The sequence below is a fragment of the Arachis stenosperma genome, chromosome 4 (assembly GCF_014773155.1).
Source record: "Arachis stenosperma cultivar V10309 chromosome 4, arast.V10309.gnm1.PFL2, whole genome shotgun sequence".
In the NCBI taxonomy this organism is placed as follows: domain Eukaryota; kingdom Viridiplantae; phylum Streptophyta; class Magnoliopsida; order Fabales; family Fabaceae; genus Arachis; species Arachis stenosperma.
The window spans coordinates 26150872-26174883 of NC_080380.1; the positions used below are offsets into that span (position 1 = coordinate 26150872).

The 24012-nt window shown below is 40.8% G+C and overlaps 1 non-coding gene across 1 annotated transcript; it reads right to left on the reverse strand.

The window, feature by feature from the left end:
* Window positions 1–18089: 18089 nt before the first annotated feature.
* LOC130978270 (small nucleolar RNA R71) lies at window positions 18090–18197 on the reverse strand. The gene has a single exon (XR_009085923.1). It is a non-coding gene; the product is annotated as a small nucleolar RNA R71 (small nucleolar RNA).
* Window positions 18198–24012: the final 5815 nt, after the last annotated feature.

A 24012-nucleotide genomic window follows, 5' to 3' on the forward strand; every position in this document is an offset into this window, starting at 1 on the left:
GGAAGTCATGGCAGTAGTCACTGATCCTAATCCTCAAGAACAGATGATTGAGCTTAATCAACAATTGCTCCTGATGACAGAACAGTTAGCAGAATTTAAAGAGATGCTCCATGAAACTAAAATTGCTAACAAGAACATAGAACTGCAGTTGAATCAAGCAAAACAGCAGATATCTAAACAGATAACAGGAGAGTGTCAAGCAGTTCAACTGAGGAGTGTGAAGACACTGAACAACACCACTCAAAAGAGCAAAAAGTCAAATAAGGAACAACTGACAGAGGATAACCAAACCACTGTTCAAAATCCCTCTGAGGACAGTAAGAGCCCAGAGGAATGCTAGTGGCGTTCAAACGCCAGAAAGGGAAGGAAAGTTGGCGTTAAACGCCCATTCCCTGCCCAGTTCTGGAGTTCAAACGCCAAAAAAAGGGGGAAAAGTTGGCGTTTAACGCCCATTTTCCACCCAATCCTGGCGTTCAGACGCCAAGGGAGGATCAGACACCTGAGAGTGCTGACAGTAATCCCTCTAAAAAGGATTCTTCAACCACTTCTGTAAGGAACAAGCCTGCAGCAACTAAGGTTGAAGAATATAAAGCCAAGATGCCTTATCCTCAGAAACTCCGCCAAGCGGAGCAGGATAAGCAATTTGCCCGCTTTGCAGATTATCTAAGGACTCTTGAAATAAAGATTCCATTTGCAGAGGCACTTGAGCAAATACCTTCTTATGCTAAGTTCATGAAAGAGATCTTAAGTCATAAGAAGGATTGGAGAGAAACTGAAAAAGTATTTCTCACTGAAGAATGCAGTGTAGTCATTCTGAAAAGCCTACCAGAAAAGCTTCAAGATCCAGGAAGCTTTATGATACCATGCACATTAGAAGGCGCTTGCACCAAGACAGCCCTATGTGATCTTGGAGCAAGCATCAATCTAATACCTGCATCCACTATCAGAAAGCTTGGGTTGACTGGAGAAGTCAAACCAACCCGGATATGCCTCCAACTTGCTGATGGCTCCATTAAACATCCATCAGGCATAATAGAGGATATGATTGTCAAGGTTGGGCCATTTGCCTTTCCAACTGACTTTGTGGTGCTGGAAATGGAGGAGCACAAAAGTGCAACTCTCATTCTAGGAAGACCTTTCCTAGCAACTGGACGAACTCTCATTGATGTACAAAAAGGGGAAGTAACCCTGAGAGTCAATGAGGATGAGTTCAAGTTGAATGCTGTAAAAGCTATGCAGCATCCAGACACACCAAATGACTGCATGGGCACTGACATTATTGACTCTCTAGTAGAAGAGATCAATATGACTGAAAGCCTAGAATCAGAGCTTGAAGACATCTTCAAGGATGTTCAACCTGATCAAGAAGAACCACAGAAAACAAAGGAATTTTCGAAAATTCCTCAGGAGGAGGATAAGCCTCCCAAACCTGAACTCAAACCACTACCACCATCCCTGAAGTATGCATTTCTGGGAGGTGGTGACACTTTTCCAGTGATTATAAGCTCTGCTTTAAATCCACAGGAAAAGGATGCACTGATTCAAGTGCTGAGGACACACAAGACAGCTCTTGGGTGGTCCATAAGTGATCTTAAGGGCATTAGCCCAGCTAGATGCATGCACAAGATCCTGTTGGAGGATGATACCAAACCAGTGGTCCAACCATAAAGGAGGCTAAATCCAGCCATGAAGGAGGTGGTGCAGAAAGAGGTCACTAAATTACTAGAGGCTGGGATTATTTATCTTATTTCTGATAGCCCCTGGGTGAGCCCTGTCCAAGTTGTCCCCAAAAAGGGAGGCATGACAGTGGTTCATAATGAAAAAAATGAACTGGTTCCTACAAGAACAGTCACAGGGTGGCGTATGTGTATTGACTACAGAAGGCTCAATACAGCCACCAGAAAGGATCATTTTCCTTTACCATTCATAGACCAAATGCTAGAAAGACTAGCTGGTCATGATTATTACTGCTTTTTGGATGGCTATTCAGGTTACAACCAAATTGCAGTAGATCCTCAGGACCAAGAGAAAACAGCATTTACTTGCCCTTCTGGCGTGTTTGCCTACAGGAGGATGCCTTTTGGTCTGTGTAATGCTCCTGCAACCTTTCAGAGATGCATGTTATCCATCTTCTCTGATATGGTGGAGAAATTCCTGGAAGTCTTCATGGATGACTTCTCAGTATATGGAGACTCATTCAGCTCCTGTCTTAATCACCTAGCACTTGTCCTGAAAAGGTGCCAAGAGACTAACCTGGTTTTAAACTGGGAAAAATGTCACTTTATGGTGACTGAGGGAATTGTCCTTGGGCACAAAATTTCAAGCAGGGGAATAGAGGTGGATAAGGCAAAGGTAGAGGTAATTGAAAAATTACCACCACCTGCCAATGTTAAGGCAATCAGAAGCTTTCTGGGGCATGCAGGATTCTACAGAAGGTTTATAAAGGATTTTTCGAAAATTGCAAAACCTTTGAGTAACCTGTTAGCTGCTGACACACCATTTGTGTTTGACACACAATGTCTGCAGGCATTTGAGACCCTGAAAGCTAAGCTGGTCACAGCACCAGTCATCTCTGCACCAGATTAGACATTACCATTTGAACTAATGTGTGATGCCAGTGATCATGCCATTGGTGCAGTGTTGGGACAGAGGCATAACAAGCTTCTGCACGTCATTTATTATGCCAGCCGTGGTCTAAATGACGCACAGAAGAATTACACAACCACAGAAAAAGAGTTACTTGCAGTGGTCTATGCCATTGACAAGTTTAGATCTTATCTAGTGGGATCCAAAGTGGTTGTGTACACTGACCATGCTGCTCTTAAATACTTACTCACAAAGCAGGATTCAAAACCCAGGCTTATAAGATGGGTGTTGCTTTTGCAAGAGTTTGATATAGAAATAAGAGATAGAAAAGGGACAGAGAACCAAGTAGCTGATCACCTGTCCCGAATAGAACCAGTAGCTGGGGCATCCCTCCCTTCTACTGAGATCTCTGAGACTTTCCCAGATGAGCAACTCTTTGCCATTCAGGAAGCTCCATGGTTTGCAGATATTGCAAATTATAAAGCTGTGAGGTTCATACCCCAGGAGTACAGCAGAGTGCAAAGAAAGAAATTAATTTCAGATGCCAAGTACTACCTCTGGGATGAACCATATCTCTTTAAGAGATGTGCAGACGGAATGATCCGCAGATGTGTACCCAGAGAAGAAGCACAAAGGATCCTATGGCACTGCCATGGATCACAGTATGGAGGACATTTTGGAAGTGAGCGAACAGCCACTAAAGTCCTCCAATGTGGCTTCTACTGGCCTACTCTCTATAAAGATGCCCGAGAGTTTGTGCGTAACTGTGACAGTTGCCAAAGAGCTGGTAACTTGCCTCACAGATATGCCATGCCTCAACAAGGGATATTAGAGATAGAATTATTTGATGTATGGGGAATTGACTTCATGGGTCCATTCCCACCATCATACTCAAACACTTACATTCTGGTGGCAGTGGACTATGTATCTAAGTGGGTAGAAGCAATTGCTACACCCACTAATGATACCAAGACCGTGCTGAAATTCCTCCAGAAACACATCTTCAGCAGATTTGGTGTTCCCAGAGTACTAATCAGTGACGGGGGCACTCTTTTCTGCAATAGACAGCTATACTCTGCTATGGTTAGATATGGAATTAGCCACAAAGTGGCAACTCCGTATCATCCACAGACAAATGGGCAAGCTGAAGTCTCTAACAGAGAGCTAAAAAGAATCCTGGAACGGACTGTGATAGCTCGAAGAAAGGATTGGGCAAAGAGCTTGGATGATGCTCTGTGGGCATACAGAACAGCATTCAAGACTCCTATAGGAACCTCTCCATACCAACTGGTGTATGGGAAGGCCTGTCATCTGCCCGTGGAACTGGAACATAAAGCCTACTGGGCAACCAGATTCCTAAACATGGACGCTCAGTTAGCTGGTGAAAAAAGATTGCTCCAGCTAAATGAGCTAGAGGAGTTCAGACTCAATGCCTTTGAAAATGCAAAAATTTATAAGGAAAAGGCAAAGAAGTGGCATGACAAGAAGTTGTCATCCAGAGTCTTTGAGCCAGGACAAAAAGTTCTGCTCTTCAACTCTAGGCTCAGATTGTTTCCAGGAAAACTTAAATCCCGGTGGAGGGGTCCGTATGTGATTACAGGAGTGTCACCATATGGATATGTTGAGCTTCAGGATATTGATTCTGACAAAAAGTTCATTGTTAATGGACAGAGAATCAAGCATTATCTTGAAGGCAATTTTGAGTAGGAATGCTCAAAACTGAGACTTGAGTGATTCTCAGTAAAGGTCCAGCTAAAGACAGTAAAGAAGCGCTTGCTGGGAGGCAACCCAGTCATTAGCAGGTTATATGTTTTGTTTTTACAAAGGCAAGTATCAAAAATGAAGGAATTCACAGAGTACAGAAGGATTCAGCGCAAAAAGCAGAGAAAAAGAGCTTACTGTCGAAAAAACGCCAGTAAGGGGCATTTTGGGCATTAAACGCCAGAATGGGCACCATTCTGGGCGTTTAACGCCAGTAAAGGTGCCATTTTGGGCGTTAAACGCCAGAATGGGCACCATTCTGGGCGTTTAACGCCAGGTGTGCAGTATCCTGGGCATTTAGCAAAACGCCCAGTGATAAAGGGAATTCTGGCGTTTAACGCCAGCCAGGGCACCTGGCTGGGCGTTAAACGCCCACAATGGGCAACAAATGGGCGTTAAACGCCAGAATAGATGCCATTCTGGGCGTTTAACGCCAGAAAGGTGGGGGACCAAGATTTTGTTTTCCAATCAAATCTTTTTCAAACTTTCCTTTTCTTACCCATACTTTTCTACATAAATACATCTCAACCTTTCATCATTCACTTTCAAATCCTCAAAAATTAAAATCATTCTTCAAATCTCTCTCAAATCAATCCCAAATCTCATTCAAAAACTCACCCTTCTCTCAAATTCTCTCCATATCTTCTCAAATCTCCTTTCAATTTCTTTCGAAATCTCCTTCCCCCCCCTTATAAAACCATGTTCGGCCTCACCATTCCCCCACACCATTCGAATTTGCTCTTCTCCTCTCTCTTCTCCTTCCTTTCTTTTGCTTGAGGACAAGCAAACCTCTAAGTTTGGTGTGTTTTTCCGTGATCACTAAAGCCAAGATTCATCAAGATCATGGCTCCTAAGGGAAAACAAACCAATTTAAGAGGAAAGAAAGAGAATAATCCAAAGAATCTTTGGAATCAAGAGAAGTTCTTAACCAAAGAACATGAAGACCATTATCACAAAATAATGGGTCTGAGGTCAGTGATCCCGGAAGTAAAATTTGATCTGAAAGAAGATGAATGTCCGGGGAACCAAGAGCAAATCCGAAACAGAGGATGGGAAGTTCTAACCAATCCTGAGATAAAGGTTGGAAGGAATATGGTTTAGGAATTCTACTCAATTCTGTGGCTAACAGATAAGCAGAGAATGACTGGAACCGCTTACCATACTTACAGAACCATGGTCAGAGGGAAAGTTATGTACTTCCATCTAGACAAAATAAGAGAAATCTTCAAATTGCCTCAACTGCAAGATGATCCTGAATCCTTTAATAGGAGAATGGTGAGAGCAGATAAGGGGTTGGATCAAGTTCTAGAGGACATATGCCTCCCTGGAACTAAGTGGATAACCAATTCAAAGGGTGTCCCAAACCAACTCAAGAGGGGAGACCTCAAACCAATTGCAAGAGGTTGGCTAGACTTTATTGGGCATTCCATATTGCCCACTAGCAACCGTTCTGAGGTCACTATCAAGAGAGCAGTGATGATTCATTGCATTATGCTTGGAAAAGAAGTGGAGGTTCATCATGTGATTGCTTGTGAGATCTACACAATTACAAATAAGAATTCCACTGAAGCCAAACTGGCTTACCCAAGCTTGATCTCCTTACTCTGTAAAGAGGCTGGGGTAAAGATGGGAGTAGATGAATTCATACCCATTGAACATCCAATCACCAAGAAGTCAATGGAAGGAGCCGTGCGTGGTTGATGAAGAAGACAGTAGGAAAGTAGAGATTCAGAAGATGGAGCTTCTCCAAAACCTCAACCTGTTCCCCATTACTGCAAAACAAGTACTTATTTCATGTTCTTTTACTTTTCACAATCAACCCTGATAATCTTTGATATCCTGACTAAGATTTACAAGATAACCATAGCTTGCTTCAAGCCGACAATCTCCGTGGGATCGACCCTTACTCACGTAAGGTATTACTTGGACGACCCAGTGTACTTGCTGGTTAGTTGTGCGGGGTTGCAACAGTGTGATTGCAATTTCGTGCACCAAGTTTTTGGCGCCCCACCACTCTCTCTCTTCTTCACCCATTCACCAATCACCTCATGACCTCTTCCCCAAAAGCCCTTCACCTATCAAATCCCATCTTTCTCTTCACCACTCACATCCATCCTACAAAATCCCACCTACCTCACCCTTCAAATTCAAACCACTTTCCCTCCCAAACCCACCCATACATGACCGAACCATGAGCCCCCCTCTCCTATATAAACCCTTCTCCACCCCTTTATTTTCACACAACCTAAACACCACTTCTCCCCCTCTTTGGCCGAACACAAAGCCATTCCCTTCTTCTCATTTGTTCTTCTTCTACTCTCTTCTTTCTTCTTTTGCTCGAGGACGAGCAAACCTTTTAAGTTTGGTGTGGTAAAAGCATTGCTTTTTGTTTTTCCATAACCATTTATGGCATCCAAGGCCGGAGAAACCTCTAGAAAGAGGAAAGGGAAGGCAAAAGCTTCCACCTCCGAGTCATGGGAGATGGAGAGATTCATCTTAAGGGTGCATCAAGACCACTTCTATGAAGTTGTGGCCTTGAAGAAGGTGATCCCCGAGGTCCCTTTTTCACTCAAAAAGAGTGAATATCCGGAGATCCGACATGAGATTCGAAAAAGAGGTTGGGAAGTTCTCACCAACCCCATTCAACAAGTCGGAATCTTAATGGTTCAAGAGTTCTATGCCAATGCATGGATCACCAAGAACCATGATCAAAGTGTGAACCCGGATCCAAAGAATTGGCTTACTATGGTTCGGGGGAAATACTTGGATTTTAGTCCGGAAAATGTAAGGTTAGCATTCAACTTGCCTATGATGCAAGGAGATGAACATCCTTACACTAGAAGGGTCAACTTTGATCAAAGGTTGGACCAAGTCCTCATAGACATCTGTGAAGAGGGCGCCCAATAGAAGAGAGATTCAAGAGGAAAGCCGGTTCAATTGAGAAGGCATGACCTCAAGCCCGTGGCTAGAGGATGGTTGGAGTTTATCCAACGCTCAATCATTCCCACTAGCAACCGGTCCGAAGTTACTCTAGACCGGGCTATCATGATCCATAGCATCATGATAGGAGAAGAAGTGGAAGTTCACGAGGTTATAGTCCAAGAACTCTATAAGGTGGCGGACAAGTCCTCCACCTTGGCAAGGTTAGCCTTTTCTCACCTCATTTGTCACCTCTGTTATTCAGTTGGAGTTGACATAGAGGGAGACATCCTCATTGATGAAGACAAGCCCATCACTAAGAAAAGGATGGAGCAAACAAGAGACCCCTCTCATCATGAGATCCCTGAGATGCCTCAAGGGATGCACTTTCCTCCACAAGACTATTGGGAGCAAATCAACACCTCCCTAGGAGAATTGAGTTCCAACATGGGACAACTAAGGGTGGAGCACCAAGAACATTCCATCTTCCTCCATGAAATTAGAGAAGATCAAAGAATTATGAGAGAGGAGCAACAAAGACAAGGAAGAGACATTGAGGAGCTCAAGCACTCCATAAGACCTTCAAGAGGAAAAACAAGCCGCCATCACTAAGGTGGACCCGTTCTTTAATCTCCTTGTTCTTTATTTTCTTGTTTTTCGAAATTTTATGCTTATGTTTATCCATGTTTGTGTCTTATGATCATTAGTGTCTTATTGTCTATGCCTTAAAGTTATGAATGTCCTATGAATCCATCACCTTTCTTAAATAAACAATGTTCTTAATTGAAAAAGAGAAGAATTGCATGAATTTTGAATTTTATAACAGATTAATTATTTTGATGTGGTGGCAACACTTTTGTTTTATGAATGTATGCTTAAACAGTGCATATGTCTTTTGAACTTGTGGTTCATGAATGTTGGCTCTTGAAAGAATGATGAAAAAGGAGACATGTTACTGAGGATCTGAAAAATCATAAAAATGATTCTTGAAGCAAGAAAAAGCAGTGAATACAAAAAAAGGAGAAAAACGAAAAAAGAAAAAGAAAGAAAAAAAAGAAAGAAATAAAGTTGTGATCCAAGGCAAAAAGAGTGTGCTTAAGAACCCTGGACACCTCTAATTGGGGACTCTAACAAAGCTGAGTCACAATCTGAAAAGGTTCACCCAATTATGTGTCTGTGGCATGTATGTATCCGGTGGTAATACTGGAAGACAGAGTGCTTTGGGCCACGGCCAAGACTCATAAAGTAGCTGTGTTCAAGAATCATCATACTTAACTAGGAGAATCAATAACACTATCTGGATTATGAGTTCCTAAAGAAGCCAATCATTCTGAATTTCAAAGGATAGAGTGAGATGCCAAAACTGTTCAGAGGCAAAAAGCTAAAAGCCCCGCTCATCTAATTAATACTGATCTTCATAGATGTTTTTGGAGTTCATTGCATATTCTCTTCTTTTTATCTTATTTGATTTTCAGTTGCTTGAGGACAAGCAACAATTTAAGTTTGGTGTTGTGATGAGCGGATAATTTGTACGCTTTTTGGCATTATTTTTAGTATGTTTTTAGTAGTTTTAGTTGAGTTTTTAGTATATTTTTATTATTTTTTAGTTAAAATTCACTTTTCTGGACTTTACTATGAGTTTGTGTGTTTTTCTGTGATTTCAGGTATTTTCTGGCTGAAATTGAGGGACCTGAGCAAAAATCTGATTCAGAGACTGAAAAGGACTGCAGATGCTGTTGGATTCTGACCTCCCTGCACTCGAAGTGGATTTTCTGGAGCTACAGAAGCCCAATTGGCGCGCTCTCAATGGCGTTGGAAAGTAGACATCCTGGGCTTTCCAGCAATATATGATAGTTCATACTTTGCCCAAGATTTGATGGCCCAAACCGTCGTTCAAAGTCACCTTCAGAATTCCCAGCGTTAAACGCCGGAACTGGCATCAAAATGGGAGTTAAACGCCCAAACTGGCACAAAAACTGGCGTTTAACTCCAAGAAGAGTCTCTACACGAAAATGCTTCAATGCTCAGCCCAAGCACACACCAAGTGGGCCCGAAAGTGGATTTTTATGTCATTTACTCATCTCTGTACACCCTAGGCTACTAGTTCTCTATATATAGGACCTTTTACTATTGTATTTTCATCTGGGGGATCTTTGGAATCTTTTTTCTTTAGATCTTTTGATCACTTTGGGAGGCTGGCCATTCGGCCATGCCTAGACCTTGTTCTTATGTATTTTCAACGGTGGAGTTTCTACACACCATAGATTAAGGTGTGGAGCTCTGCTGTACCTCGAGTATTAATGCAATTACTATTGTTCTTCTATTCAATTCAGCTTGTTCTTATTCCAAGATATTCATTCGCACTCAAGAACTTGATGAATGTGATGATTATGTGACGCTCATCATCATTCTCACTTATGAACGCGTGGCTGACAACCACCTCCGTTCTACAAGCAAACAAGGCTCTAATGTTTATCTCTTGGGTTCTTTAATCGGAATCTTCGTGGTATAGGCAAGAACTGATGGCGGCATTCAAGAGAATCCGGAAGGTGTGACCTTGTCTATGGTATTCTGAGTAGGATTCAATGATTGAATGACTGTGACGTGCTTCAAACTCCTGAGGGCGGGGCGTTAGTGACAGACGCAAAAGAATCACTGGATTCTATTCCGGCCTGATTGAGAACCGACAGATGGATAGCCGTGCCGTGACAGGGTGCGTTGAACATTTCCACTGAGAGGATGGGAGGTAGCCACTGACAACGGTGAAACCCTTGCATAAGCTTGCCATGGAAAGGAGTAAGAAGGATTGGATGAAGACAGTAGGAAAGCAGAGAGACGGAAGGGACAAGCATCTTCATACGCTTATCTGAAGCTCTCACCAATGATATACATAAGTATCTCTATCTTTATCTTTATGTTTTATTCATTCATCATCTATACCCATTTGAGTCTGCCTGACTAAGATTTACAAGGTGACCATAGCTTGCTTCGTACCAACAATCTCCGTGGGATCGACCCTTACTCGCGTAAGGTTTATTACTTGGACGACCCAGTGCACTTGCTGGTTAGTTGTGCAAAGTTGTGTTTATGCCATGGTATTGCGCACCAAGTTTTTGGGGCCATTACTAGGGATTATTTGAGTTGTGAAAAGTAGTGATCACAATTTCGCACACCATGGTGTGACTGTGTCAAGTAATCCTTGAGACAGAACACTTAGAGTCGAGACCAAGTGCGTTTAACAGAGTATGCCAAAGGCTTTGAGCACCACTGTCTGGGAGTAACTGAAAGAAAAATCAGAACTCAAAGAGAGTTCCCCAGTTAAGTGCTTGTGGTGTTTCTGTGTCAAGTAACTCTTGAGACAAAACATTTAAAGTCACGGCTAGGCTCAAGGTGCAAAGCACCAAAGAAAAATAAATTAAAGTAAATGTTGCTATGTTCAAGGATTAAACTGAAATATAAAAGATCAGAGAATTCATAATATTATCCGGATTCTAATTCCAGATGACATTAACATTCTTCTGATTCAAAGGAGAGTGAGATGCAAACCTATTCAGGATTACAGTTATAAACCCCACTATAAAAAGAGACATAAGCTTAATCGAACTCTCATACTCATGCAAATTCACATCCTAAGCCTATTTTAGTTTTGGTTGCTTGAGGACAAGCAACAGTTTAAGTTTGGTGTTGTGATGCGTGAGCATCTTATCTATCTTTTCCTAGTGAATTTGCATCTAAATTGTTGAGTTTAATTAAGAATTAATTATATTTTAGCCACTATGGATACTATTTTGAGTTTTGTGCAATTTTATTTATTTTAGGTAGCATTCGGAGGGATTTGATGAAGTTTCTGCAGAGAAGAAGAAGAAACCAAAGAGATGCCCAGCGAAGACCAACGCGGACGCATGGCTCACGTGACCGCGCGGAATGGAGAAATCGCAATGACACGATCGCGTGCTTGACGCGAACGCGTGGACTGGAATCTGCATAAATGACGCGGGCGCGTGGACGACGCGGACGCGTCACATGCGCGATCTGCAAAAATACAAATGACGCTGGTTACAAATTTTGGGCTGTTTTGACCCACTTTCCAGCCCAGAAAACACAGATTAGAAGCTGCAGAATGGACAAATCAAGTGGTCTCCAACCATCAACTGAAGATCTGTTAATTAATTCGAATTTAAATTCAAATCTTATCTTTTAGGAAAAGATATTATTTTTAATTTTTGATTTTAAATCAAGTAGGATTAGTTATAAAAAGGGAGACTTCTCTTCTTTTAGGAGATTACATTACATTAAAGGGATTCCATTAGGGAATTCTATACAAATTTACATTCTACATTCCATGAGCAACTAAACCTCCACTGTTAAGGTTAGGAGCTCTGTCTACTTGTATGGATTGATTTTATTACTTTTTCTATTTTAATTTGTTTTGGATTTATATTTAAGAATTGTTTTCGGTCTTTATCTTATGAATTTTGGGTGGAACGGAAGTATGACCCTATTTCTATTTGATTTCTTGTAAAACTTGGAAAAGCTCTTTACTTGAACAACAGCTTGAAAACATATTCTCCTAAATGTTAAATTATTTAGATTTAATGGGATACCTGACATATAATCCCCTTATTTTTGGGTAATTAGAGTTTTTGTGGCATGCAAACTGAAAATTGATTTTTACCCTCTAATTGGAATTAATTGACCAAGGAATTGGCAGTTGATGAATTTTAGAGGAGACTAGAAAGGTCTAAGGAATTAGGGTCTAGCACATCTAGTTTGCCATAAATTAAATCCTACATAATTAAAATAGTTAGTAAGAAAAGTTAATCCGAAAAAATAGATAACTCTAAAGCCTTAACTGTTTATCCATATTTTATTCCCAATTTATTTAATTGTCTATACTTTTGATATTTTGAATTCAAACTTAAACCTTTTGAATATCTCAAAACCAATTTCTGTTTGCCCAACTAAGCCAATCACTCAATCATTGTTGCTTAGTCCATCAATCCTCGTGGGATCGACCCTTACTCACGTAAGGTATTACTTGGTACGACCCGGTGAACTTGCCGGTTAGTAAGTGTGGGTTATAAATACCGCACCAGCCGCATGACTGACGCAACCGCGCGACTTGAGCAAATCGCATACGAAGCGGACGCGTCACCGATGCGATCGCGTGACAAGGAGAACTCTGAATGACGTGACCGCGTGACCCACGCGGACGCGTGACAGAGGCCACACACCAGAACTTGCAGAAAACGCTCATAGCGGATTCTGAAGCCTTTTTGGCCCAAATCCAAGTCCAGAAGTCGTAGACCAGAGGTTATGAAGTGGACGAATGCATCCATCGGGAGTCTCCGAATTTTCTGTTATTCTTGGATGATTTAGATCTAGTTTTGAGAGAGTTTCTCTCCTCTCTCTCTCTTAGTTTTAGGAGTGACTCTCAATCACAAGTTCTTTATTTTTAATTTATTTCCCAATTTAATTTATAAACTCTTTCATGTTATGATTTTCGTTGAATTAATATTATTTGAGGTATTTCAGTTATTATTGCTTTCTTTTATTTACATGATTATTGCTTCCTATCTGAAGGCATTTTTATTCCAGCAGTTTCAATTTCCTTTCCTTTTGGCTTTGGTTAAATAATTGGTAACTCTAGAGTTATCAAACTCATTATTGATTGAAAATTGGATTTCTTCATTTCATTAATTCATATTCCAATAACTCTAGCCTTTTCCAAGGAAAGACTAGGACTTGAGGATTCGAATTAATTCATCCACTTAACTTACCTTCATAGTTAGAGGTTAACAAGGTGGGAGAAGAATCCAATTCTCTTCATAATTTATAAGGATAACTAGGATAGGACCTCCAGTCTTTATATCTTGCCAAGAGTTTATTTTACTGTTAATTTATTTTACTTGTCATTTAAATATGCTTGTGCCCATTGCCCAAATTCCAAAAACCCCAATTTTACCTTTTTCATAGCCAATAATAGAACATACCTCCCTACAATTCCTTGAGAAGACGACCCGAGGTTTAAATACTTCGGTTATCAATTTATTTAGGGGTTTGTTACTTGTGACAACCAAAACGTTTGTACGAAGGGATTTCTGTCGATTTAGAGACTATATCTACAACGCCACTATTTTTATGAAATTCTTTACTGGCAAAAATCCTAACGTCAGTTGCCAAGCATTTTAATAATGTGTATGGACTTACCCTTGATGAACTAAAGGATCAAAATGTAGATTGTTTTCATTCTAAAGATTCTGAAAAGTAGCTATGGCACAAGAGATTAGGCCATGCAAGTATGTTTCAAATAAACAAACTTGTAAAGAAAGGGTTAGTAAGAGGTCCTCCTTTGATAAGGTTTGACAAAGACATCACTTGTGATGCTTGCCAAATGGGAAAACAAACAAAAGGTTCATTTAAACCAAAGGAATACATCTCTACTAAAAGGCCACTTGAATTACTATATATTGATTTGTTTGGTCCAACAAGAACTCAAAGTCTAGGTGGTAAACATTATGGTTTAGTGGATGACTACACTAGGTTTGGTTGGGTTTTATTTCTTGCACACAAAAATGAAGCCTTTTTGGCCTTTGAACCTTTTTGCAAGAAAATTCAAAATGAAAAGCATTTGAAGATCTCTTCAATAAGAAGTTATCATAGAACTGAATTTAAAAACAATTTATTTTGAATCCTTTTGTGAGGAATTTCGAATATCTCACAACTTCTCTTGTCCAAGGACACCACAACAAAATGGTGTTGTGGAAAGAAGAAATAGAAGCATACAAGAGATGACAAGAGCTATGCTTTGTGAGAGTAATGTTCCAAAATTCCTTTGGGGTGAAGCGGTTAACACGGCTTGCCACATTTTGAATAGAGCAATCATAAGAAAATTTTTGAAGAAAACCCCTTATGAACTTTGGAAAGGTTACTGATGAGCGGATAATTTGTACGCTTTTTGGCATTGTTTTTAGTATGTTTTTAGTAGTTTTAGTTGAGTTCTTAGTATATTTTTATTAGTTTTTAGTTAAAATTCACTTTTCTGGACTTTACTATGAGTTTGTATGTTTTTCTGTGATTTCAGGTATTTTCTGGCTGAAATTGAGGGACCTGAGCAAAAATCTGATTCAGAGACTGAAAAGGACTGCAGATGCTGTTGGATTCTGACCTCCCTGCACTCGAAGTGGATTTTCTGGAGCTACAGAAGCCCAATTGGCGCGCTCTCAACGGCGTTGGAAAGTAGACATCCTGGGCTTTCCAGCAATATATGATAGTCCATACTTTGCCCAAGATTTGATGGCCCAAACCGGCGTTCAAAGTCACCTACAGAAATTCCAGCGTTAAACGCCGGAACTGGCACCTAATTGGGAGTTAAACGCCCAAACTGGCATAAAAGCTGGCGTTTAACTCCAAGAGAAGTCTCTACACGAAAATGCTTCATTGCTCAGCCCAAGCACACACCAAGTGGGCCCGGAAGTGGATTTTTATGTCATTTACTCATCTCTGTACACCCTAGGCTACTAGTTTTCTATAAGTAGGACCTTTTACTATTGTAATAGATATAGAGAGTCTTTTGATCATGTTTTGATGATTGAACTCACTTTGGGAGGCTGGCCATTCGGCCATGCCTAGACCTTGTTCTTATGTATTTTCAACTGTGGAGTTTCTACACACCATAGATTAAGGTGTGGAGCTCTGCTGTACCTCGAGTATTAATGCAATTACTATTGTTCTTCTATTCAATTCCGCTTGTTCTTTGTCCAAGATATCACTTGTTCTTCAATCTGATGAAGGTGATGACTGACACTCATCATCATTCTCACCTATGAACAAGGTGACTGACAACCATTCTTGTTCTACAAGCATCTGAGGCTTAGTGAATATCTCTTGGATTTCTGATTGCATGATGCATGGTTGATCGCCTGACAACCGAGTGCTCGCCTGACAAACGAGCCAACCATTCCGTGAGATCAGAGTCTTCGTGGTATAGGCAAGAACTGATGGCGGCATTCAAGAGAATCCGGAAGGTCTAACCTTGTCTGTGGTATTCTGAGTAGGATTCAATGATTGAATGACTGTGACGTGCTTCAAACTTGTAACCTGTTGGGCGTTAGTGACAGACGCAAAAGAGGGATTCTATTCCAGTAGGAGCGGGAACCGACCGGTGATTGGCCGTACTGTGACAGAGTGCGTGAGCATTAGCTTTCACTGCGAGGATGGGAGGTAGCCATTGACAACGGTGAAACCCTACACGAGCTTGCCATGGAAAGGAGTAAGAAGGATTGGATGAAGGCAGTAGGAAAGCAGAGAGACGGAAGGGAAGGCATCTTCATACGCTTGTCTGAAGCTTTCACCAATGATATACATAAGTATCTCTATCTTTATCTTTTATGTTATTTTCGTTCATCATCTATACCCAATTGAGTCTGCCTGACTAAGATCTACAAGGTGACCATAGCTTGCTTCATACCACCAATCTCCGTGGGATCAACCCTTACTCGCGTAAGGTTTATTACTTGGACGACCCAGTGCACTTGCTGGTTAGTTGTGCGAAGTTGTGTTTATGCCATGGTATTGAGCACCAAGTCTTTGGAGCCATTACTAGGGATTGTTTATGTTTTGAAAAGTATTGATCACAATTTCGTGCACCAAGTTTCTGGCGCCGTTGCCAGGGATTGTTCTTGTGTATGGACAACTGACGGTTCATCTTGTTGCTTAGATTAGGCATTTATTTTTTTCGAAATTCTTGAAGATGAATTCTAGAGTTTCATGATGATTTGCTGCAATCTGGCTGGCTGTAAAGCCATGTCTAATTTCATTGGACCGAGGTTTCAACCTATCATCACAAGAGCTTGTTGATCTTGCTTTTGGAGCAGTGATCTGCTAAGGCTTGGCTGGCCTTTGGCCATGTCTAGTGTTTTGGACCGAAGCTTTCTTTGAAAGCTTGGCTGGCTGTGAAGCCATGTCTAATTCCTGGACCGGAGTCTTTGACTAGCATTGCACTGATTCCTGGAATTCTCATTAAGAATTTTGATATCTTTTTCCACTTAATTTTCGAAAATCACAAAAAAAAAATTCACAAAATCATAAAAACCAAAAATATTTGATGTTTCTTGCTTGAGTCTAATGTCTTATCTTAAGTTTGGTGTCAATTGCATACATTCATTCATGTGTCTTAAGGATCTTCAAGTAATTCTTGATGATTTCTTACTCTGATCTTTGAATTCTTTTGACTTGAGTGTTTATGTGTCTCATATAGTGTCAGTAGTATACAAACTGCTAAGTTTGGTGTCTTGCATGCACTGTTATTTGATTCTTGTTGCATTTTGATTGTTAAAAATCCAAAAATATTTTCAAATTGTGTCTTTTCAAGTCAATAATACAGAGAATTGAAGATTCAGAACATACTGCAGAGGAATTATACAGAAAAAGCTGGGCATTCGAAAATGCCCAGTGAAGAAGGTAGACTGGCGTTTAAACGCCAGCCAGGGTACCTGGTTGGGCGTTTAACGCCCAAAAAGGGTGCATTTTGGGTGTTAAACGCCAGAATGGATACCATTCTGGGCGTTTAACGCCAGGATGGTGCTAGGGGGAAGATTTTGTTTTTCAAATCAAATTTTTTTCAAGTTTTCAAAGTTTTTCAAAATCAAATCTTTTTCAAATCAAATCTTTTCAATCAAATGTTTTCAAAATTAATTTCTTTCCTTTTTCAAAGATACTTACTAACAATTAATGATTTGATTGAACATTTTTTGCCTTTTCTGTTGAGGAAGGTTTTATGTTTGAATCATATCTTTTCTTGTTAGGCAAGTCATTAATTTTTCAAATCAAATCTTTTTAAAATTGTTTTCAAATCATATCTTTTAAAATTGTTTTCAAATCAAATCTTTTTAAAACCATAACTTTTCAATCATATCTTTTTAATCACATCTTTTTCAAAATAGTTTTCAATCAAATCTTTTTAATTTCTAATTTCAAAATCTTTTTCAAAAATCACTTGATTTCTTTTCCACTTTTATTTTCGAAAATCAATTAGTGTCTTTCAAAAAAATGTTTTCAAAATATTTTAATTAATTCTCGAAAATCTTCTTCCCTCCTTCTCACATCCTGCTATTTATGGAGTACTACTCCTTCTTAATGCACAATTCGAACCTTATCTAATTAAAGTTCGAATTCTTCTTCTCCTTCTTCTTTCTATTTCTCTTTTCCTCTGACACCTCAAGGGATCTCTATACTGTGACATAGAGGATTCCACATTTTCTTGTTCTCTTCTCTTTCATATGAGCAGGAGCAGAGACAAAGGCATTCTTGTTGAAGCTGACCCTGAACCCAAAAGGACCTTGAAGAGAAAGCTAAGAGAAGCCAAAGCACAACTCTCTTTAGAGGACCTGACCGAATTCTTCAAAGAAGAAGAAGACATGGCAGCCGAAAACAACAATAATGCAAACAATGCAAGGAAGGTGCTGGGTGACTTTACTGCACCTACTCCTGATTTTTATGGGAGAAGCATCTCTATCCCTGCCATTGGAGCAAACAACTTTGAGCTTAAGCCTCAATTAGTTTCTCTAATGCAACAGAATTGCAAGTTCCATGGACTTCCAATGGAAGATCCTCATCAGTTCTTAGCTGAATTCTTGCAAATCTGTGACACAGTCAAGACTAATGGGGTTGACCCTGAGGTCTATAGACTGATGCTATTCCCTTTTGCTGTAAGAGACAGAGCTAGAATATGGTTGGACTCTCAACCTAAAGAAAGCCTGGACTCTTGGGAAAAGCTAGTCAATGCCTTCTTGGCAAAGTTCTTTCCACCACAAAGATGGAGTAAGCTTAGAGTGGAAGTCCAAACCTTCAAACAGAAGGATGGAGAATCCCTCTATGAAGCTTGGGAAAGATACAAACAATTAATCAGAAAATGTCCTTCTGACATGCTTTCTGAATGGAGCATCATAGGTATTTTCTATGATGGTCTCTCTGAACTGTCCAAGATGTCTTTGGATAGCTCTGCTGGAGGATCTCTTCATCTGAAGAAGACGCCTACAGAGGCTCAAGAGCTCATTGAGATGGTTGCAAATAACCAATTCATGTACACTTCTGAAAGGAATCCTGTGAACAATGGGACTAGTCAGAAGAAAGGAGTTCTTGAGATTGACACTCTGAACGCCATTTTGGCTCAGAATAAAATATTGACTCAACAAGTCAATTTGATTTCTCAAAGTCTGTCTGGAATGCAAAATGCACCAAGCGGTACTAAGGAGGCTTCATCTGAGGAAGAAGCTTATGATCCTGAGAACCCTTCAATGGAAGAGGTGAATTACCTAGGAGAACCCTATGGTAATACCTATAATTCTTCATGGAGAAATCACCCAAATCTCTCATGGAAGAATCAAGAGAGACCTCAACAAGGTTTCAATAATAATGGTGGAAGAAACAGGTTTAACAATGGCAAACCTTTTCCATCATCTTCTCAGCAACAGACAGAGAATCCTAAGCAGAACCCCTCTGACTTAGCAACCATGGTCTCTGATCTAATTAAAACCACTCAAAGTTTCATGACTGAAACAAGGTCCTCCATTAGAAATTTGAAAGGACAAGTGGGACAGCTGAGCAAGAAAGTTACTGAACTCCCTCCAAGTACTCTCCCAAGCAACACAGAAGAAAATCCAAAGGGAGAGTGCAAAGCCATCAATATGGCCGAATTTGGAGAGGATGGAGAGGAAGTGGACGCCACTGAGGAAGACCTCAATGGACGTGCATCAACTTCCAATGAGTTCCCCAATGAGGAACCATGGGAATCTGAGGCTCAAAATGAGACCATAGAGATTCCATTGGACTTACTTCTGCCTTTCATGAGCTCTGATGAGTATTCTTCCTCTGAAGAGGATGAGTATGTCACTGAAGAGCAAGTTGCTAAATACCTTGGAGCAATCATGAAGCTAAATGACAAGTTATTTGGAAATGAGACTTGGGAGAATGAACCTCCTTTGCTCACCAAAGAGCTGGATGACTTGTCTAGACAGAAATTACCTCAAAAGAGACAAGATCCTGGGAAGTTTTCCATACCTTGTACCATAGGCACCATGACCTTCAAGAAGGCTCTGTGTGACTTAGGTTCAAGTGTAAACCTCATGCCTCTCTCAGTAATGGAGAAGCTAGGGATCTTTGAGGTACAAGCTGCAAAAATCTCACTAGAGATGGCAGACAACTCAAGAAAACAAGCTTATGGACTAGTAGAGAACGTTTTGGTTAAGATTGAAGACCATTACATCCCTACTGATTTCATAGTCCTAGAGACTGGGAAGTGCATGGATGAAACCATCATCCTTGGCAGACCCTTCCTAGCCACAGCAAAGGCTGTGATTGATGTTGATGGAGGTGAACTGATCATTCAAGTGAATGGAGAATCCTTTGTGTTTAAGGCTCAAGGATATCCCTCTGTCACCATAGAGATGAAGCATGAAGAGCTTCTCTCAAATCAGAGTCAAGAAGAGCCCCCACAGTCAAACTCCAAGTTTGGTGTTGGGAGGCCACAACCAAACTCTAAGTTTGGTGTTGAACCCCCACATTCAAACTCTAAGTTTGGTGTTGGGAGGTTCCAACATTGCTCTGAGTATCTGTGAGGCTCCATGAGAGCCCTCTGTCAAGCTACTGACATTAAAGAAGCGCTTGTTGGGAGGCAACCCAATAATTATAATTTATATAGTTTCTTTTGTTATTTTATGTTTTTTGTAGGTTGATGATCATAAGAAGTCACAAAATCCATTGAAAAAGCAAAAACAAAATGAAAAACAGGAAGAAAACAGCACACCCTGGAGGAAGATGTTGCTGGCGTTCAAACGCCAGTAAACCTAGCAGTTGGGCGTTTAACGCCCAGTCTGGCACCATTCTGGGCGTTTAACGCCAGAAAGGGGCACCAGACTGGCGTTAAACGCCAGAAAAGGGCAAGAACCTGGCGTTAAACGCCAGGAATGGGCACCAGCCCGGCGTTTAACGCCAGAAATGGCTCAAAACGTGATTTTGAGCAACATTTGGTGCAGGGATGACTTTTCCTTGACACCACAGGATCTGTGGACCCCACAGGATCCCCACCAACCCCACCACCACTCTCTCTCTTCTTCCCCCATTCACCAATCACCTCAATACCTCTTCCCCAAAACCCCTTCACCTATCAAATCCCATCTTTCTCTTCACCACTCACATCCATCCTTCATAAAACCCCACCAACATCACCCTTCAAATTCAAACCACTTTCCCTCCCAAACCCACCCAATATGGCCGAACCCCATCTCCCCTCTCTCCTATAAATACCCTTCTTCACTCCTTCATTTTCACACAACCAAAACACCACTTCTCCCCCTCTTTGGCCGAATACACCACCATCTCCCTCTTCCTCATTTCTTCTTCTTCTACTCTCTTCTTTCTTCTTTTGCTCGAGGACGAGCAAACATTTTAAGTTTGGTGTGGTAAAAGCGTTGCTTTTTCGTTTTTCCATAACCATTATGGCATCCAAGACCGGAGAAACCTCTAGAAAGAGGAAAGAGAAGGCAAAAGCTTCCACCTCCGAGTCATGGGAGATGGATAGGTTCATCTCAAGGGTGCATCAAGACCACTTATATAAAGTTGTGGCCTTGAAGAAGGTGATCCCCGAGGTCCCCTTTTCACTCAAAAAGGGTGAATATCCGGAGATCCGCCATGAGATCCAAAGAAGAGGTTGGGAAGTACTTACCAACCCCATTCAACAAGTTGGAATCTTGATGGTTCAAGAGTTCTATGCCAATGCATGGATCACCAAGAGCCATGATCAAAGTATGAACCCAGATCCAAAGAATTATCTTACTATGGTTCGGGGGAAATACTTGGATTTTAGTCCGGAAAGTGTGAGGGTGGCGTTCAACTTGCCTATGATGCAAGGAGATGAACATCCTTACACAAGAAGGGTCAACTTTGATCAAAGGTTGGACCAAGTCCTCACAATTATATGTGAAGAGGGCGCACAATGGAAGAGAGATTCAAGAGGCAAGCCGATTCAATTGAGAAGGCATGACCTCAAACCCGTGGCTAGAGGATGGTTGGAGTTTATCCAACGCTCAATCATTGCCACTAGCAACCGGTCCGAAGTTACTTTAGACCGGGCCATCATGATCCATAGCATCATGATTGGAGAAGAAGTGGAAGTTCATGAGGTTATAGCCCAAGAACCCTACAAGGTGGCGGATAAGTCCTCTACCTTGGCAAGGTTAGCCTTTCCTCACCTCATTTGTCACCTCTGTTATTCAGTTGGAGTTGACATAGAGGGAGACATCACCATTGATGAGGATAAGCCCATTACCAAGAAAAGGATGGAGCACACAAGAGACCCCTCTCATCATGAGATCCCTGAGATGCCTCAAGGGATGCACTTTCCTCCACAAAACTATTGGGAGCAACTAAACACCTCCCTAGGAGAATTGAGTTCCAACATGGGACAACTAAGGGTGGAGCACCAAGAACACTCCATTCTCCTCCATGAAATAAGAGAAGATCAAAGAATCATGAGAGAGGAGCAACAAAGGCAAGGAAGAGACATTGAGGAGCTCAAGCACTCCATAGGATCTTCAAGAGGAAGGAAGAGCCGCCATCACTAAGGTGGACCCGTTCCTTGATTTCCTTGTTCTTTATTCTTCTGTTTTTCGAATTTTAGTGCTTATGTTTATCCATGTTTGTGTCTTATGATCATTAGTGTCTTAGTGTCTATGCCTTAAAGTTATGAATGTCCTATGAATCCATCACCTTTCTTAAATAAAAACGTGCTTAATTGAAAAGAAAAAGAATTGCATGAATTTTGAATTTTATAATAGTCTAATTATTTTGATGTGGTGGCAACACTTTTGTTCTCTGAATGTATGCTTGAACAGTGCATATGTCTTTTGAATTTGTGGTTCATGAATGTTGGCTCTTGAAAGAATGATGAAAAAGGAGACATGTTATTGAGGATCTGAAAAATCATAAAAATGATTCTTGAAGCAAGAAAAAGCAGTGAACACAAAAAAAAAAGAAGCAGAAAGCAAACGAAAAAAAAAAGAAGAGAAAGAGAAAGAAAGAAATAAAGTTGTGATCCAAGGCAATAAGAGTGTGCTTAAGAACCCTGGACACCTCTAATTGGGGACTTTAGCAAAGCTGAGTCACAATCTGAAAAGGTTCACCCAATTATGTGTCTGTGGCATGTATGTATCCGGTGGTAATACTGGAAGACAGAGTGCTTTGGGCCACAGCCAAGACTCAATAAAGTAGCTGTGTTCAAGAATCATCATACTTAACTAGGAGAATCAATAACACTATCTGGATTCTGAGTTCCTAAAGAAGCCAATCATTCTGAGTTCCAAAGGATAAAGTGAGATGCCAAAACTATTCAAAGGCAAAAAGCTAAAAGCCCCGCTCATCTAATTAATACTGATCTTCATAGATGTTTTTGGAGTTCGTTGCATATTCTCTTCTTTTTATCTTATTTGATCTTTAGTTGCTTGGGGACAAGCAACAATTTAAGTTTGGTGTTGTGATGAGCGGATAATTTGTACGCTTTTTGGCATTGTTTTTAGTATGTTTTTAGTAGTTTTAGTTGAGTTCTTAGTATATTTTTATTAGTTTTTAGTTAAAATTCACTTTTCTGGACTTTACTATGAGTTTGTATGTTTTTCTATGATTTCAGGTATTTTCTAGCTGAAATTGAGGGACCTGAGCAAAAATCTGATTCAGAGACTGAAAAGGACTGCAGATGCTGTTGGATTCTGACCTCTCTGCACTCGAAGTGGATTTTCTGGAGCTACAGAAGCCCAATTGGCCCGTTCTCAACGGCGTTGGAAAGTAGACATCCTGGGCTTTCCAGCAATATATGATAGTCCATACTTTGCCCAAGATTTGATGGCCCAAACCGGCGTTCAAAGTCACCTACAGAAATTCCAGCGTTAAACGCCGGAACTGGCACCTAATTGGGAGTTAAACGCCCAAACTGGCATAAAAGCTGGCGTTTAACTCCAAGAGAAGTCTCTACACGAAAATGCTTCATTGCTCAGCCCAAGCACACACCAAGTGGGCCCGGAAGTGGATTTTTATGTCATTTACTCATCTCTGTACACCCTAGGCTACTAGTTTTCTATAAGTAGGACCTTTTACTATTGTAATAGATATAGAGAGTCTTTTGATCATGTTTTGATGATTGAACTCACTTTGGGAGGCTGGCCATTCGGCCATGCCTAGACCTTGTTCTTATGTATTTTCAACGGTGGAGTTTCTACACACCATAGATTAAGGTGTGGAGCTCTGCTGTACCTCGAGTATTAATGCAATTACTATTGTTCTTCTATTCAATTCCGCTTGTTCTTTGTCCAAGATATCACTTGTTCTTCAATCTGATGAAGGTGATGACTGACACTCATCATCATTCTCACCTATGAACAAGGTGACTGACAACCATTCTTGTTCTACAAGCATCTGAGGCTTAGTGAATATCTCTTGGATTTCTGATTGCATGATGCATGGTTGATCGCCTGACAACCGAGTGCTCGCCTGACAAACGAGCCAACCATTCCGTGAGATCAGAGTCTTCGTGGTATAGGCAAGAACTGATGGCGGCATTCAAGAGAATCCGGAAGGTCTAACCTTGTCTGTGGTATTCTGAGTAGGATTCAATGATTGAATGACTGTGACGTGCTTCAAACTTGTAACCTGCTGGGCGTTAGTGACAGACGCAAAAGAGGGATTCTATTCCAATAG